Source organism: Tenrec ecaudatus, chromosome 12 (assembly GCF_050624435.1).
Source record: "Tenrec ecaudatus isolate mTenEca1 chromosome 12, mTenEca1.hap1, whole genome shotgun sequence".
Classification (NCBI taxonomy): Eukaryota; Metazoa; Chordata; class Mammalia; order Afrosoricida; family Tenrecidae; genus Tenrec; species Tenrec ecaudatus.
Genome location: NC_134541.1, coordinates 91126299 through 91144680, shown reverse-complemented (window position 1 = coordinate 91144680; position 18382 = coordinate 91126299).

Here is an 18382-nt window from a genome sequence, read left to right as displayed (position 1 = left end):
ACAAATAGGACACCTAGCAGTGGGGCAATGGAAAAACTCATCTTAAGATGGAGAGTAGCTATATAATTGACCTTGCCCTCATGGTAATTCTTCTTCCTTGTCTATCCAGAGGTCAGACAAAGCCACCCTTTACTCAGTGGTTTTCTGGGGAAACTATGGGAAGTGGGAAAAATGAAAGTTTGTAAGCCCACTTGCTTTGAGCCACCAAAATGGGGTGACCTTTAGCTGGGTTTAGACCACCTCTGGGAAGACAGCTATGCAGTGAAATAGATGCCCACCAGTGCTTTCGTGTACTCAGGAACCATAAGTCTTTGCCAGAAATTAAAAAAAAAAATCTGGGAGTAGGGAGAAAACATCTCCCTGAGACTGTGTGTTAAAGAGAGCCTGTGAGCACGCTGCATTGCTTGCTGGGTGACCACGTGGATCTACATATGGAGTGGAGGTCAGAGAAATGCAGCAATAAAAGGACTGCTTGTGTATGGGCCCGCATACCTGTGGATTTGGTTTACGTGAAAACGATGAGAACACGAGGGTGACTCGACTCAAGTTCACCACGTCGCATCAGGAGCCCAGGCTTGTTGAATAGTGGCGAGAGCCCATGGTCTACAACCAAGGTGACCGGTGGACACCCCGTGGAGGCTGAGCGAGGTAGCCGGCACGGGTCGACCAGAAGCCCACCAGACGGCGATATTCGAGACTATGAACTGGTGCCTAAGAGTGCTGATTTTATTCACGGCCTGTCCGGCTTTGGTTTTGCGATGGACACAGACTTTGAAAAGTTCCTATTGGAATGCAGATTTCTTCATGGCGAGCAATGATGGTTTCCTCTGAGCACTGGTTTTATATTAGTGGGCCATAAGTAAAGTGGTTAGGTAAAATTTGGGGTATAAAAGCACAGAGTAGTTGGCTTACAAACTTTCCGTGTGGGGGAACATTCCATAAGTTTTAGAATTAAGGTCCTGATGTTACTTAATTCCATGTTGGTGTTAAAGAATTTTGAATGGGTGCCAGGTTCGCAAATGTGCAATTAGTTCGTGGATTGTGCCAACCTGGATGATACACACGTGCGGTTAAATGAAGGGCAGAGGGATCAATGGCTCCTTGAGCATTGCCATTCTAGTTAGGTCCCTTCATTTCTGAACGTGGGAGCAGGGTGCAGCTGCCTCAGCTTGTTCCCTGCTTTAGCTGTCAAGGCTCCTTTCCGGCAAGACGTCCCTGAGCCGAAGACACATGGACCAACCCAGAGGAAGCCCTGGGCTGTTGGAGTAGCCGTGCAGAGATATGCTGACATATCCACTGCCCACGGTGCTCTGCTTACACATTCACTGCCTCGGCTCTCCTCCTTAAGCCAGCAACATGCCGTCTGTTTTGAAAGATGGAGGAGGACATTGCAATTGGTGTTGGACATGTGGGTTAATGGGTTAATGTCGGACTTGTGGGTTTGGACCACACTGCTTTCGGATGTCTGCTTGATGAACACTTAACCTTGATATATGAGTCTCACTTAGACATGAGTTTCTGTGCCCCCGTTTCTCTACGAGAGCCAGAGTCACAAATAGGACACCTAGCAGTGGGGCAATGGAAAAACTCATCTTAAGATGGAGAGTAGCTATATAATTGACCTTGCCCTCATGGTAATTCTTCTTCCTTGTCTATCCAGAGGTCAGACAAAGCCACCCTTTACTCAGTGGTTTTCTGGGGAAACTATGGGAAGTGGGAAAAATGAAAGTTTGTAAGCCCACTTGCTTTGAGCCACCAAAATGGGGTGACCTTTAGCTGGGTTTAGACCACCTCTGGGAAGACAGCTATGCAGTGAAATAGATGCCCACCAGTGCTTTCGTGTACTCAGGAACCATAAGTCTTTGCCAGAAATTAAAAAAAAAAATCTGGGAGTAGGGAGAAAACATCTCCCTGAGACTGTGTGTTAAAGAGAGCCTGTGAGCACGCTGCATTGCTTGCTGGGTGACCACGTGGATCTACATATGGAGTGGAGGTCAGAGAAATGCAGCAATAAAAGGACTGCTTGTGTATGGGCCCGCATACCTGTGGATTTGGTTTACGTGAAAACGATGAGAACACGAGGGTGACTCGACTCAAGTTCACCACGTCGCATCAGGAGCCCAGGCTTGTTGAATAGTGGCGAGAGCCCATGGTCTACAACCAAGGTGACCGGTGGACACCCCGTGGAGGCTGAGCGAGGTAGCCGGCACGGGTCGACCAGAAGCCCACCAGACGGCGATATTCGAGACTATGAACTGGTGCCTAAGAGTGCTGATTTTATTCACGGCCTGTCCGGCTTTGGTTTTGCGATGGACACAGACTTTGAAAAGTTCCTATTGGAATGCAGATTTCTTCATGGCGAGCAATGATGGTTTCCTCTGAGCACTGGTTTTATATTAGTGGGCCATAAGTAAAGTGGTTAGGTAAAATTTGGGGTATAAAAGCACAGAGTAGTTGGCTTACAAACTTTCCGTGTGGGGGAACATTCCATAAGTTTTAGAATTAAGGTCCTGATGTTACTTAATTCCATGTTGGTGTTAAAGAATTTTGAATGGGTGCCAGGTTCGCAAATGTGCAATTAGTTCGTGGATTGTGCCAACCTGGATGATACACACGTGCGGTTAAATGAAGGGCAGAGGGATCAATGGCTCCTTGAGCATTGCCATTCTAGTTAGGTCCCTTCATTTCTGAACGTGGGAGCAGGGTGCAGCTGCCTCAGCTTGTTCCCTGCTTTAGCTGTCAAGGCTCCTTTCCGGCAAGACGTCCCTGAGCCGAAGACACATGGACCAACCCAGAGGAAGCCCTGGGCTGTTGGAGTAGCCGTGCAGAGATATGCTGACATATCCACTGCCCACGGTGCTCTGCTTACACATTCACTGCCTCGGCTCTCCTCCTTAAGCCAGCAACATGCCGTCTGTTTTGAAAGATGGAGGAGGACATTGCAATTGGTGTTGGACATGTGGGTTAATGGGTTAATGTCGGACTTGTGGGTTTGGACCACACTGCTTTCGGATGTCTGCTTGATGAACACTTAACCTTGATATATGAGTCTCACTTAGACATGAGTTTCTGTGCCCCCGTTTCTCTACGAGAGCCAGAGTCACAAATAGGACACCTAGCAGTGGGGCAATGGAAAAACTCATCTTAAGATGGAGAGTAGCTATATAATTGACCTTGCCCTCATGGTAATTCTTCTTCCTTGTCTATCCAGAGGTCAGACAAAGCCACCCTTTACTCAGTGGTTTTCTGGGGAAACTATGGGAAGTGGGAAAAATGAAAGTTTGTAAGCCCACTTGCTTTGAGCCACCAAAATGGGGTGACCTTTAGCTGGGTTTAGACCACCTCTGGGAAGACAGCTATGCAGTGAAATAGATGCCCACCAGTGCTTTCGTGTACTCAGGAACCATAAGTCTTTGCCAGAAATTAAAAAAAAAAATCTGGGAGTAGGGAGAAAACATCTCCCTGAGACTGTGTGTTAAAGAGAGCCTGTGAGCACGCTGCATTGCTTGCTGGGTGACCACGTGGATCTACATATGGAGTGGAGGTCAGAGAAATGCAGCAATAAAAGGACTGCTTGTGTATGGGCCCGCATACCTGTGGATTTGGTTTACGTGAAAACGATGAGAACACGAGGGTGACTCGACTCAAGTTCACCACGTCGCATCAGGAGCCCAGGCTTGTTGAATAGTGGCGAGAGCCCATGGTCTACAACCAAGGTGACCGGTGGACACCCCGTGGAGGCTGAGCGAGGTAGCCGGCACGGGTCGACCAGAAGCCCACCAGACGGCGATATTCGAGACTATGAACTGGTGCCTAAGAGTGCTGATTTTATTCACGGCCTGTCCGGCTTTGGTTTTGCGATGGACACAGACTTTGAAAAGTTCCTATTGGAATGCAGATTTCTTCATGGCGAGCAATGATGGTTTCCTCTGAGCACTGGTTTTATATTAGTGGGCCATAAGTAAAGTGGTTAGGTAAAATTTGGGGTATAAAAGCACAGAGTAGTTGGCTTACAAACTTTCCGTGTGGGGGAACATTCCATAAGTTTTAGAATTAAGGTCCTGATGTTACTTAATTCCATGTTGGTGTTAAAGAATTTTGAATGGGTGCCAGGTTCGCAAATGTGCAATTAGTTCGTGGATTGTGCCAACCTGGATGATACACACGTGCGGTTAAATGAAGGGCAGAGGGATCAATGGCTCCTTGAGCATTGCCATTCTAGTTAGGTCCCTTCATTTCTGAACGTGGGAGCAGGGTGCAGCTGCCTCAGCTTGTTCCCTGCTTTAGCTGTCAAGGCTCCTTTCCGGCAAGACGTCCCTGAGCCGAAGACACATGGACCAACCCAGAGGAAGCCCTGGGCTGTTGGAGTAGCCGTGCAGAGATATGCTGACATATCCACTGCCCACGGTGCTCTGTTTACACATTCACTGCCTCGGCTCTCCTCCTTAAGCCAGCAACATGCCGTCTGTTTTGAAAGATGGAGGAGGACATTGCAATTGGTGTTGGACATGTGGGTTAATGGGTTAATGTCGGACTTGTGGGTTTGGACCACACTGCTTTCGGATGTCTGCTTGATGAACACTTAACCTTGATATATGAGTCTCACTTAGACATGAGTTTCTGTGCCCCCGTTTCTCTACGAGAGCCAGAGTCACAAATAGGACACCTAGCAGTGGGGCAATGGAAAAACTCATCTTAAGATGGAGAGTAGCTATATAATTGACCTTGCCCTCATGGTAATTCTTCTTCCTTGTCTATCCAGAGGTCAGACAAAGCCACCCTTTACTCAGTGGTTTTCTGGGGAAACTATGGGAAGTGGGAAAAATGAAAGTTTGTAAGCCCACTTGCTTTGAGCCACCAAAATGGGGTGACCTTTAGCTGGGTTTAGACCACCTCTGGGAAGACAGCTATGCAGTGAAATAGATGCCCACCAGTGCTTTCGTGTACTCAGGAACCATAAGTCTTTGCCAGAAATTAAAAAAAAAAATCTGGGAGTAGGGAGAAAACATCTCCCTGAGACTGTGTGTTAAAGAGAGCCTGTGAGCACGCTGCATTGCTTGCTGGGTGACCACGTGGATCTACATATGGAGTGGAGGTCAGAGAAATGCAGCAAAAAAAGGACTGCTTGTGTATGGGCCCGCATACCTGTGGATTTGGTTTACGTGAAAACGATGAGAACACGAGGGTGACTCGACTCAAGTTCACCACGTCGCATCAGGAGCCCAGGCTTGTTGAATAGTGGCGAGAGCCCATGGTCTACAACCAAGGTGACCGGTGGACACCCCGTGGAGGCTGAGCGAGGTAGCCGGCACGGGTCGACCAGAAGCCCACCAGACGGCGATATTCGAGACTATGAACTGGTGCCTAAGAGTGCTGATTTTATTCACGGCCTGTCCGGCTTTGGTTTTGCGATGGACACAGACTTTGAAAAGTTCCTATTGGAATGCAGATTTCTTCATGGCGAGCAATGATGGTTTCCTCTGAGCACTGGTTTTATATTAGTGGGCCATAAGTAAAGTGGTTAGGTAAAATTTGGGGTATAAAAGCACAGAGTAGTTGGCTTACAAACTTTCCGTGTGGGGGAACATTCCATAAGTTTTAGAATTAAGGTCCTGATGTTACTTAATTCCATGTTGGTGTTAAAGAATTTTGAATGGGTGCCAGGTTCGCAAATGTGCAATTAGTTCGTGGATTGTGCCAACCTGGATGATACACACGTGCGGTTAAATGAAGGGCAGAGGGATCAATGGCTCCTTGAGCATTGCCATTCTAGTTAGGTCCCTTCATTTCTGAACGTGGGAGCAGGGTGCAGCTGCCTCAGCTTGTTCCCTGCTTTAGCTGTCAAGGCTCCTTTCCGGCAAGACGTCCCTGAGCCGAAGACACATGGACCAACCCAGAGGAAGCCCTGGGCTGTTGGAGTAGCCGTGCAGAGATATGCTGACATATCCACTGCCCATGGTGCTCTGCTTACACATTCACTGCCTCGGCTCTCCTCCTTAAGCCAGCAACATGCCGTCTGTTTTGAAAGATGGAGGAGGACATTGCAATTGGTGTTGGACATGTGGGTTAATGGGTTAATGTCGGACTTGTGGGTTTGGACCACACTGCTTTCGGATGTCTGCTTGATGAACACTTAACCTTGATATATGAGTCTCACTTAGACATGAGTTTCTGTGCCCCCGTTTCTCTACGAGAGCCAGAGTCACAAATAGGACACCTAGCAGTGGGGCAATGGAAAAACTCATCTTAAGATGGAGAGTAGCTATATAATTGACCTTGCCCTCATGGTAATTCTTCTTCCTTGTCTATCCAGAGGTCAGACAAAGCCACCCTTTACTCAGTGGTTTTCTGGGGAAACTATGGGAAGTGGGAAAAATGAAAGTTTGTAAGCCCACTTGCTTTGAGCCACCAAAATGGGGTGACCTTTAGCTGGGTTTAGACCACCTCTGGGAAGACAGCTATGCAGTGAAATAGATGCCCACCAGTGCTTTCGTGTACTCAGGAACCATAAGTCTTTGCCAGAAATTAAAAAAAAAAAATCTGGGAGTAGGGAGAAAACATCTCCCTGAGACTGTGTGTTAAAGAGAGCCTGTGAGCACGCTGCATTGCTTGCTGGGTGACCACGTGGATCTACATATGGAGTGGAGGTCAGAGAAATGCAGCAAAAAAAGGACTGCTTGTGTATGGGCCCGCATACCTGTGGATTTGGTTTACGTGAAAACGATGAGAACACGAGGGTGACTCGACTCAAGTTCACCACGTCGCATCAGGAGCCCAGGCTTGTTGAATAGTGGCGAGAGCCCATGGTCTACAACCAAGGTGACCGGTGGACACCCCGTGGAGGCTGAGCGAGGTAGCCGGCACGGGTCGACCAGAAGCCCACCAGACGGCGATATTCGAGACTATGAACTGGTGCCTAAGAGTGCTGATTTTATTCACGGCCTGTCCGGCTTTGGTTTTGCGATGGACACAGACTTTGAAAAGTTCCTATTGGAATGCAGATTTCTTCATGGCGAGCAATGATGGTTTCCTCTGAGCACTGGTTTTATATTAGTGGGCCATAAGTAAAGTGGTTAGGTAAAATTTGGGGTATAAAAGCACAGAGTAGTTGGCTTACAAACTTTCCATGTGGGGGAACATTCCATAAGTTTTAGAATTAAGGTCCTGATGTTACTTAATTCCATGTTGGTGTTAAAGAATTTTGAATGGGTGCCAGGTTCGCAAATGTGCAATTAGTTCGTGGATTGTGCCAACCTGGATGATACACACGTGCGGTTAAATGAAGGGCAGAGGGATCAATGGCTCCTTGAGCATTGCCATTCTAGTTAGGTCCCTTCATTTCTGAACGTGGGAGCAGGGTGCAGCTGCCTCAGCTTGTTCCCTGCTTTAGCTGTCAAGGCTCCTTTCCGGCAAGACGTCCCTGAGCCGAAGACACATGGACCTACCCAGAGGAAGCCCGGGCTGTTGGAGTAGCCGTGCAGAGATATGCTGACATATCCACTGCCCACGGTGCTCTGCTTACACATTCACTGCCTCGGCTCTCCTCCTTAAGCCAGCAACACGTCGTCTGTTTTGAAAGATGGAGGAGGACATTGCAATTGGTGTTGGACATGTGGGTTAATGGGTTAATGTCGGACTTGTGGGTTTGGACCACACTGCTTTCGGATGTCTGCTTGATGAACACTTAACCTTTACATATGAGTCTCACTTAGACATGAGTTTCTGTGCCCCTGTTTCTCTACGAGAGCCAGAGTCACAAATAGGATACCTAGCAGTGGGGCAATGGAAAAACTCATCTTAAGATGGAGAGTAGCTATATAATTGACCTTGCCCTCATGGTAATTCTTCTTCCTTGTCTATCCAGAGGTCAGACAAAGCCACCCTTTACTCAGTGGTTTTCTGGGGAAACTATGGGAAGTGGGAAAAATGAAAGTTTGTAAGCCCACTTGCTTTGAGCCACCAAAATGGGGTGATCTTTAGCTGGGTTTAGACCACCTCTGGGAAGACAGCTATGGAGTGAAATAGATGCCCACCAGTGCTTTCGTGTACTCAGGAACCATAAGTCTTTGCCAGAAATTAAAAAAAAAAAATCTGGGAGTAGGGAGGAAACATCTCCCTGAGACTGTGTGTTAAAGAGAGCCTGTGAGCACGCTGAATTGCTTGCTGGGTGACCACGTGGATCTACATATGGAGTGGAGGTCAGAGAAATGCAGCAATAAAAGGACTGCTTGTGTATGGGCCCGCATACCTGTGGATTTGGTTTACGTGAAAACGATGAGAACACGAGGGTGACTCGACTCAAGTTCACCACGTCGCATCAGGAGCCCAGGCTTGTTGAATAGTGGCGAGAGCCCATGGTCTACAACCAAGGTGACCGGTGGACACCCCGTGGAGGCTGAGCGAGGTAGCCGGCACGGGTCGACCAGAAGCCCACCAGACGGCGATATTCGAGACTATGAACTGGTGCCTAAGAGTGCTGATTTTATTCACGGCCTGTCCGGCTTTGGTTTTGCGATGGACACAGACTTTGAAAAGTTCCTATTGGAATGCAGATTTCTTCATGGCGAGCAATGATGGTTTCCTCTGAGCACTGGTTTTATATTAGTGGGCCATAAGTAAAGTGGTTAGGTAAAATTTGGGGTATAAAAGCACAGAGTAGTTGGCTTACAAACTTTCCGTGTGGGGGAACATTCCATAAGTTTTAGAATTAAGGTCCTGATGTTACTTAATTCCATGTTGGTGTTAAAGAATTTTGAATGGGTGCCAGGTTCGCAAATGTGCAATTAGTTCGTGGATTGTGCCAACCTGGATGATACACACGTGCGGTTAAATGAAGGGCAGAGGGATCAATGGCTCCTTGAGCATTGCCATTCTAGTTAGGTCCCTTCATTTCTGAACGTGGGAGCAGGGTGCAGCTGCCTCAGCTTGTTCCCTGCTTTAGCTGTCAAGGCTCCTTTCCGGCAAGACGTCCCTGAGCCGAAGACACATGGACCAACCCAGAGGAAGCCCTGGGCTGTTGGAGTAGCCGTGCAGAGATATGCTGACATATCCACTGCCCATGGTGCTCTGCTTACACATTCACTGCCTCGGCTCTCCTCCTTAAGCCAGCAACATGCCGTCTGTTTTGAAAGATGGAGGAGGACATTGCAATTGGTGTTGGACATGTGGGTTAATGGGTTAATGTCGGACTTGTGGGTTTGGACCACACTGCTTTCGGATGTCTGCTTGATGAACACTTAACCTTGATATATGAGTCTCACTTAGACATGAGTTTCTGTGCCCCCGTTTCTCTACGAGAGCCAGAGTCACAAATAGGACACCTAGCAGTGGGGCAATGGAAAAACTCATCTTAAGATGGAGAGTAGCTATATAATTGACCTTGCCCTCATGGTAATTCTTCTTCCTTGTCTATCCAGAGGTCAGACAAAGCCACCCTTTACTCAGTGGTTTTCTGGGGAAACTATGGGAAGTGGGAAAAATGAAAGTTTGTAAGCCCACTTGCTTTGAGCCACCAAAATGGGGTGATCTTTAGCTGGGTTTAGACCACCTCTGGGAAGACAGCTATGCAGTGAAATAGATGCCCACCAGTGCTTTCGTGTACTCAGGAACCATAAGTCTTTGCCAGAAATTAAAAAAAAAAATCTGGGAGTAGGGAGAAAACATCTCCCTGAGACTGTGTGTTAAAGAGAGCCTGTGAGCACGCTGAATTGCTTGCTGGGTGACCACGTGGATCTACATATGGAGTGGAGGTCAGAGAAATGCAGCAATAAAAGGACTGCTTGTGTATGGGCCCGCATACCTGTGGATTTGGTTTACGTGAAAACGATGAGAACACGAGGGTGACTCGACTCAAGTTCACCACGTCGCATCAGGAGCCCAGGCTTGTTGAATAGTGGCGAGAGCCCATGGTCTACAACCAAGGTGACCGGTGGACACCCCGTGGAGGCTGAGCGAGGTAGCCGGCACGGGTCGACCAGAAGCCCACCAGACGGCGATATTCGAGACTATGAACTGGTGCCTAAGAGTGCTGATTTTATTCACGGCCTGTCCGGCTTTGGTTTTGCGATGGACACAGACTTTGAAAAGTTCCTATTGGAATGCAGATTTCTTCATGGCGAGCAATGATGGTTTCCTCTGAGCACTGGTTTTATATTAGTGGGCCATAAGTAAAGTGGTTAGGTAAAATTTGGGGTATAAAAGCACAGAGTAGTTGGCTTACAAACTTTCCATGTGGGGGAACATTCCATAAGTTTTAGAATTAAGGTCCTGATGTTACTTAATTCCATGTTGGTGTTAAAGAATTTTGAATGGGTGCCAGGTTCGCAAATGTGCAATTAGTTCGTGGATTGTGCCAACCTGGATGATACACACGTGCGGTTAAATGAAGGGCAGAGGGATCAATGGCTCCTTGAGCATTGCCATTCTAGTTAGGTCCCTTCATTTCTGAACGTGGGAGCAGGGTGCAGCTGCCTCAGCTTGTTCCCTGCTTTAGCTGTCAAGGCTCCTTTCCGGCAAGACGTCCCTGAGCCGAAGACACATGGACCTACCCAGAGGAAGCCCGGGCTGTTGGAGTAGCCGTGCAGAGATATGCTGACATATCCACTGCCCACGGTGCTCTGCTTACACATTCACTGCCTCGGCTCTCCTCCTTAAGCCAGCAACACGTCGTCTGTTTTGAAAGATGGAGGAGGACATTGCAATTGGTGTTGGACATGTGGGTTAATGGGTTAATGTCGGACTTGTGGGTTTGGACCACACTGCTTTCGGATGTCTGCTTGATGAACACTTAACCTTTACATATGAGTCTCACTTAGACATGAGTTTCTGTGCCCCTGTTTCTCTACGAGAGCCAGAGTCACAAATAGGATACCTAGCAGTGGGGCAATGGAAAAACTCATCTTAAGATGGAGAGTAGCTATATAATTGACCTTGCCCTCATGGTAATTCTTCTTCCTTGTCTATCCAGAGGTCAGACAAAGCCACCCTTTACTCAGTGGTTTTCTGGGGAAACTATGGGAAGTGGGAAAAATGAAAGTTTGTAAGCCCACTTGCTTTGAGCCACCAAAATGGGGTGATCTTTAGCTGGGTTTAGACCACCTCTGGGAAGACAGCTATGGAGTGAAATAGATGCCCACCAGTGCTTTCGTGTACTCAGGAACCATAAGTCTTTGCCAGAAATTAAAAAAAAAAATCTGGGAGTAGGGAGGAAACATCTCCCTGAGACTGTGTGTTAAAGAGAGCCTGTGAGCACGCTGAATTGCTTGCTGGGTGACCACGTGGATCTACATATGGAGTGGAGGTCAGAGAAATGCAGCAATAAAAGGACTGCTTGTGTATGGGCCCGCATACCTGTGGATTTGGTTTACGTGAAAACGATGAGAACACGAGGGTGACTCGACTCAAGTTCACCACGTCGCATCAGGAGCCCAGGCTTGTTGAATAGTGGCGAGAGCCCATGGTCTACAACCAAGGTGACCGGTGGACACCCCGTGGAGGCTGAGCGAGGTAGCCGGCACGGGTCGACCAGAAGCCCACCAGACGGCGATATTCGAGACTATGAACTGGTGCCTAAGAGTGCTGATTTTATTCACGGCCTGTCCGGCTTTGGTTTTGCGATGGACACAGACTTTGAAAAGTTCCTATTGGAATGCAGATTTCTTCATGGCGAGCAATGATGGTTTCCTCTGAGCACTGGTTTTATATTAGTGGGCCATAAGTAAAGTGGTTAGGTAAAATTTGGGGTATAAAAGCACAGAGTAGTTGGCTTACAAACTTTCCGTGTGGGGGAACATTCCATAAGTTTTAGAATTAAGGTCCTGATGTTACTTAATTCCATGTTGGTGTTAAAGAATTTTGAATGGGTGCCAGGTTCGCAAATGTGCAATTAGTTCGTGGATTGTGCCAACCTGGATGATACACACGTGCGGTTAAATGAAGGGCAGAGGGATCAATGGCTCCTTGAGCATTGCCATTCTAGTTAGGTCCCTTCATTTCTGAACGTGGGAGCAGGGTGCAGCTGCCTCAGCTTGTTCCCTGCTTTAGCTGTCAAGGCTCCTTTCCGGCAAGACGTCCCTGAGCCGAAGACACATGGACCTACCCAGAGGAAGCCCGGGCTGTTGGAGTAGCCGTGCAGAGATATGCTGACATATCCACTGCCCACGGTGCTCTGCTTACACATTCACTGCCTCGGCTCTCCTCCTTAAGCCAGCAACACGTCGTCTGTTTTGAAAGATGGAGGAGGACATTGCAATTGGTGTTGGACATGTGGGTTAATGGGTTAATGTCGGACTTGTGGGTTTGGACCACACTGCTTTCGGATGTCTGCTTGATGAACACTTAACCTTTACATATGAATCTCACTTAGACATGAGTTTCTGTGCCCCTGTTTCTCTACGAGAGCCAGAGTCACAAATAGGATACCTAGCAGTGGGGCAATGGAAAAACTCATCTTAAGATGGAGAGTAGCTATATAATTGACCTTGCCCTCATGGTAATTCTTCTTCCTTGTCTATCCAGAGGTCAGACAAAGCCACCCTTTACTCAGTGGTTTTCTGGGGAAACTATGGGAAGTGGGAAAAATGAAAGTTTGTAAGCCCACTTGCTTTGAGCCACCAAAATGGGGTGATCTTTAGCTGGGTTTAGACCACCTCTGGGAAGACAGCTATGGAGTGAAATAGATGCCCACCAGTGCTTTCGTGTACTCAGGAACCATAAGTCTTTGCCAGAAATTAAAAAAAAAAAATCTGGGAGTAGGGAGGAAACATCTCCCTGAGACTGTGTGTTAAAGAGAGCCTGTGAGCACGCTGAATTGCTTGCTGGGTGACCACGTGGATCTACATATGGAGTGGAGGTCAGAGAAATGCAGCAATAAAAGGACTGCTTGTGTATGGGCCCGCATACCTGTGGATTTGGTTTACGTGAAAACGATGAGAACACGAGGGTGACTCGACTCAAGTTCACCACGTCGCATCAGGAGCCCAGGCTTGTTGAATAGTGGCGAGAGCCCATGGTCTACAACCAAGGTGACCGGTGGACACCCCGTGGAGGCTGAGCGAGGTAGCCGGCACGGGTCGACCAGAAGCCCACCAGACGGCGATATTCGAGACTATGAACTGGTGCCTAAGAGTGCTGATTTTATTCACGGCCTGTCCGGCTTTGGTTTTGCGATGGACACAGACTTTGAAAAGTTCCTATTGGAATGCAGATTTCTTCATGGCGAGCAATGATGGTTTCCTCTGAGCACTGGTTTTATATTAGTGGGCCATAAGTAAAGTGGTTAGGTAAAATTTGGGGTATAAAAGCACAGAGTAGTTGGCTTACAAACTTTCCGTGTGGGGGAACATTCCATAAGTTTTAGAATTAAGGTCCTGATGTTACTTAATTCCATGTTGGTGTTAAAGAATTTTGAATGGGTGCCAGGTTCGCAAATGTGCAATTAGTTCGTGGATTGTGCCAACCTGGATGATACACACGTGCGGTTAAATGAAGGGCAGAGGGATCAATGGCTCCTTGAGCATTGCCATTCTAGTTAGGTCCCTTCATTTCTGAACGTGGGAGCAGGGTGCAGCTGCCTCAGCTTGTTCCCTGCTTTAGCTGTCAAGGCTCCTTTCCGGCAAGACGTCCCTGAGCCGAAGACACATGGACCAACCCAGAGGAAGCCCTGGGCTGTTGGAGTAGCCGTGCAGAGATATGCTGACATATCCACTGCCCACGGTGCTCTGCTTACACATTCACTGCCTCGGCTCTCCTCCTTAAGCCAGCAACATGCCGTCTGTTTTGAAAGATGGAGGAGGACATTGCAATTGGTGTTGGACATGTGGGTTAATGGGTTAATGTCGGACTTGTGGGTTTGGACCACACTGCTTTCGGATGTCTGCTTGATGAACACTTAACCTTGATATATGAGTCTCACTTAGACATGAGTTTCTGTGCCCCCGTTTCTCTACGAGAGCCAGAGTCACAAATAGGACACCTAGCAGTGGGGCAATGGAAAAACTCATCTTAAGATGGAGAGTAGCTATATAATTGACCTTGCCCTCATGGTAATTCTTCTTCCTTGTCTATCCAGAGGTCAGACAAAGCCACCCTTTACTCAGTGGTTTTCTGGGGAAACTATGGGAAGTGGGAAAAATGAAAGTTTGTAAGCCCACTTGCTTTGAGCCACCAAAATGGGGTGACCTTTAGCTGGGTTTAGACCACCTCTGGGAAGACAGCTATGCAGTGAAATAGATGCCCACCAGTGCTTTCGTGTACTCAGGAACCATAAGTCTTTGCCAGAAATTAAAAAAAAAAATCTGGGAGTAGGGAGAAAACATCTCCCTGAGACTGTGTGTTAAAGAGAGCCTGTGAGCACGCTGCATTGCTTGCTGGGTGACCACGTGGATCTACATATGGAGTGGAGGTCAGAGAAATGCAGCAATAAAAGGACTGCTTGTGTATGGGCCCGCATACCTGTGGATTTGGTTTACGTGAAAACGATGAGAACACGAGGGTGACTCGACTCAAGTTCACCACGTCGCATCAGGAGCCCAGGCTTGTTGAATAGTGGCGAGAGCCCATGGTCTACAACCAAGGTGACCGGTGGACACCCCGTGGAGGCTGAGCGAGGTAGCCGGCACGGGTCGACCAGAAGCCCACCAGACGGCGATATTCGAGACTATGAACTGGTGCCTAAGAGTGCTGATTTTATTCACGGCCTGTCCGGCTTTGGTTTTGCGATGGACACAGACTTTGAAAAGTTCCTATTGGAATGCAGATTTCTTCATGGCGAGCAATGATGGTTTCCTCTGAGCACTGGTTTTATATTAGTGGGCCATAAGTAAAGTGGTTAGGTAAAATTTGGGGTATAAAAGCACAGAGTAGTTGGCTTACAAACTTTCGTGTGGGGGAACATTCCATAAGTTTTAGAATTAAGGTCCTCATGTTACTTAATTCCATGTTGGTGTTAAAGAATTTTGAATGGGTGCCAGGTTCGCAAATGTGCAATTAGTTCGTGGATTGTGCCAACCTGGATGATACACACGTGCGGTTAAATGAAGGGCAGAGGGATCAATGGCTCCTTGAGCATTGCCATTCTAGTTAGGTCTCTTCATTTCTGAACGTGGGAGCAGGGTGCAGCTGCCTCAGCTTGTTCCCTGCTTTAGCTGTCAAGGCTCCTTTCCGGCACGACGTCCCTGAGCCGAAGACACATGGACCTACCCAGAGGAAGCCCGGGCTGTTGGAGTAGCCGTGCAGAGATATGCTGACATATCCACTGCCCACGGTGCTCTGCTTACACATTCACTGCCTCGGCTCTCCTCCTTAAGCCAGCAACACGTCGTCTGTTTTGAAAGATGGAGGAGGACATTGCAATTGGTGTTGGACATGTGGGTTAATGGGTTAATGTCGGACTTGTGGGTTTGGACCACACTGCTTTCGGATGTCTGCTTGATGAACACTTAACCTTTACATATGAGTCTCACTTAGACATGAGTTTCTGTGCCCCTGTTTCTCTACGAGAGCCAGAGTCACAAATAGGATACCTAGCAGTGGGGCAATGGAAAAACTCATCTTAAGATGGAGAGTAGCTATATAATTGACCTTGCCCTCATGGTAATTCTTCTTCCTTGTCTATCCAGAGGTCAGACAAAGCCACCCTTTACTCAGTGGTTTTCTGGGGAAACTATGGGAAGTGGGAAAAATGAAAGTTTGTAAGCCCACTTGCTTTGAGCCACCAAAATGGGGTGATCTTTAGCTGGGTTTAGACCACCTCTGGGAAGACAGCTATGGAGTGAAATAGATGCCCACCAGTGCTTTCGTGTACTCAGGAACCATAAGTCTTTGCCAGAAATTAAAAAAAAAAAATCTGGGAGTAGGGAGGAAACATCTCCCTGAGACTGTGTGTTAAAGAGAGCCTGTGAGCACGCTGAATTGCTTGCTGGGTGACCACGTGGATCTACATATGGAGTGGAGGTCAGAGAAATGCAGCAATAAAAGGACTGCTTGTGTATGGGCCCGCATACCTGTGGATTTGGTTTACGTGAAAACGATGAGAACACGAGGGTGACTGGACTCAAGTTCACCACGTCGCATCAGGAGCCCAGGCTTGTTGAATAGTGGCGAGAGCCCATGGTCTACAACCAAGGTGACCGGTGGACACCCCGTGGAGGCTGAGCGAGGTAGCCGGCACGGGTCGACCAGAAGCCCACCAGACGGCGATATTCGAGACTATGAACTGGTGCCTAAGAGTGCTGATTTTATTCACGGCCTGTCCGGCTTTGGTTTTGCGATGGACACAGACTTTGAAAAGTTCCTATTGGAATGCAGATTTCTTCATGGCGAGCAATGATGGTTTCCTCTGAGCACTGGTTTTACATTAGTGGGCCATAAATAAAGTGGTTAGGTAAAATTTGGGGTATAAAAGCACAGAGTAGTTGGCTTACAAACTTTCGTGTGGGGGAACATTCCATAAGTTTTAGAATTAAGGTCCTCATGTTACTTAATTCCATGTTGGTGTTAAAGAATTTTGAATGGGTGCCAGGTTCGCAAATGTGCAATTAGTTCGTGGATTGTGCCAACCTGGATGATACACACGTGCGGTTAAATGAAGGGCAGAGGGATCAATGGCTCCTTGAGCATTGCCATTCTAGTTAGGTCTCTTCATTTCTGAACGTGGGAGCAGGGTGCAGCTGCCTCAGCTTGTTCCCTGCTTTAGCTGTCAAGGCTCCTTTCCGGCAAGACGTCCCTGAGCCGAAGACACATGGACCAACCCAGAGGAAGCCCGGGCTGTTGGAGTAGCCGTGCAGAGATATGCTGACATATCCACTGCCCACGGTGCTCTGCTTACACATTCACTGCCTCGGCTCTCCTCCTTAAGCCAGCAACACGTCGTCTGTTTTGAAAGATGGAGGAGGACATTGCAATTGGTGTTGGACATGTGGGTTAATGGGTTAATGTCGGACTTGTGGGTTTGGACCACACTGCTTTCGGATGTCTGCTTGATGAACACTTAACCTTTACATATGAGTCTCACTTAGACATGAGTTTCTGTGCCCCTGTTTCTCTACGAGAGCCAGAGTCACAAATAGGATACCTAGCAGTGGGGCAATGGAAAAACTCATCTTAAGATGGAGAGTAGCTATATAATTGACCTTGCCCTCATGGTAATTCTTCTTCCTTGTCTATCCAGAGGTCAGACAAAGCCACCCTTTACTCAGTGGTTTTCTGGGGAAACTATGGGAAGTGGGAAAAATGAAAGTTTGTAAGCCCACTTGCTTTGAGCCACCAAAATGGGGTGATCTTTAGCTGGGTTTAGACCACCTCTGGGAAGACAGCTATGGAGTGAAATAGATGCCCACCAGTGCTTTCGTGTACTCAGGAACCATAAGTCTTTGCCAGAAATTAAAAAAAAAAAATCTGGGAGTAGGGAGGAAACATCTCCCTGAGACTGTGTGTTAAAGAGAGCCTGTGAGCACGCTGAATTACTTGCTGGGTGACCACGTGGATCTACATATGGAGTGGAGGTCAGAGAAATGCAGCAATAAAAGGACTGCTTGTGTATGGGCCCGCATACCTGTGGATTTGGTTTACGTGAAAACGATGAGAACACGAGGGTGACTCGACTCAAGTTCACCACGTCGCATCAGGAGCCCAGGCTTGTTGAATAGTGGCGAGAGCCCATGGTCTACAACCAAGGTGACCGGTGGACACCCCGTGGAGGCTGAGCGAGGTAGCCGGCACGGGTCGACCAGAAGCCCACCAGACGGCGATATTCGAGACTATGAACTGGTGCCTAAGAGTGCTGATTTTATTCAAGGCCTGTCCGGCTTTGGTTTTGCTATGGACACAGACTTTGAAAAGTTCCTATTGGAATGCAGATTTCTTCATGGCGAGCAATGATGGTTTCCTCTGAGCACTGGTTTTACATTAGTGGGCCATAAATAAAGTGGTTAGGTAAAATTTGGGGTATAAAAGCACAGAGTAGTTGGCTTACAAACTTTCGTGTGGGGGAACATTCCATAAGTTTTAGAATTAAGGTCCTCATGTTACTTAATTCCATGTTGGTGTTAAAGAATTTTGAATGGGTGCCAGGTTCGCAAATGTGCAATTAGTTCGTGGATTGTGCCAACCTGGATGATACACACGTGCGGTTAAATGAAGGGCAGAGGGATCAATGGCTCCTTGAGCATTGCCATTCTAGTTAGGTCTCTTCATTTCTGAACGTGGGAGCAGGGTGCAGCTGCCTCAGCTTGTTCCCTGCTTTAGCTGTCAAGGCTCCTTTCCGGCAAGACGTCCCTGAGCCGAAGACACTTGGACCTACCCAGAGGAAGCCTGGGCTGTTGGAGTAGCCGTGCAGAGATATGCTGACATATCCACTGCCCACGGTGCTCTGCTTACACATTCA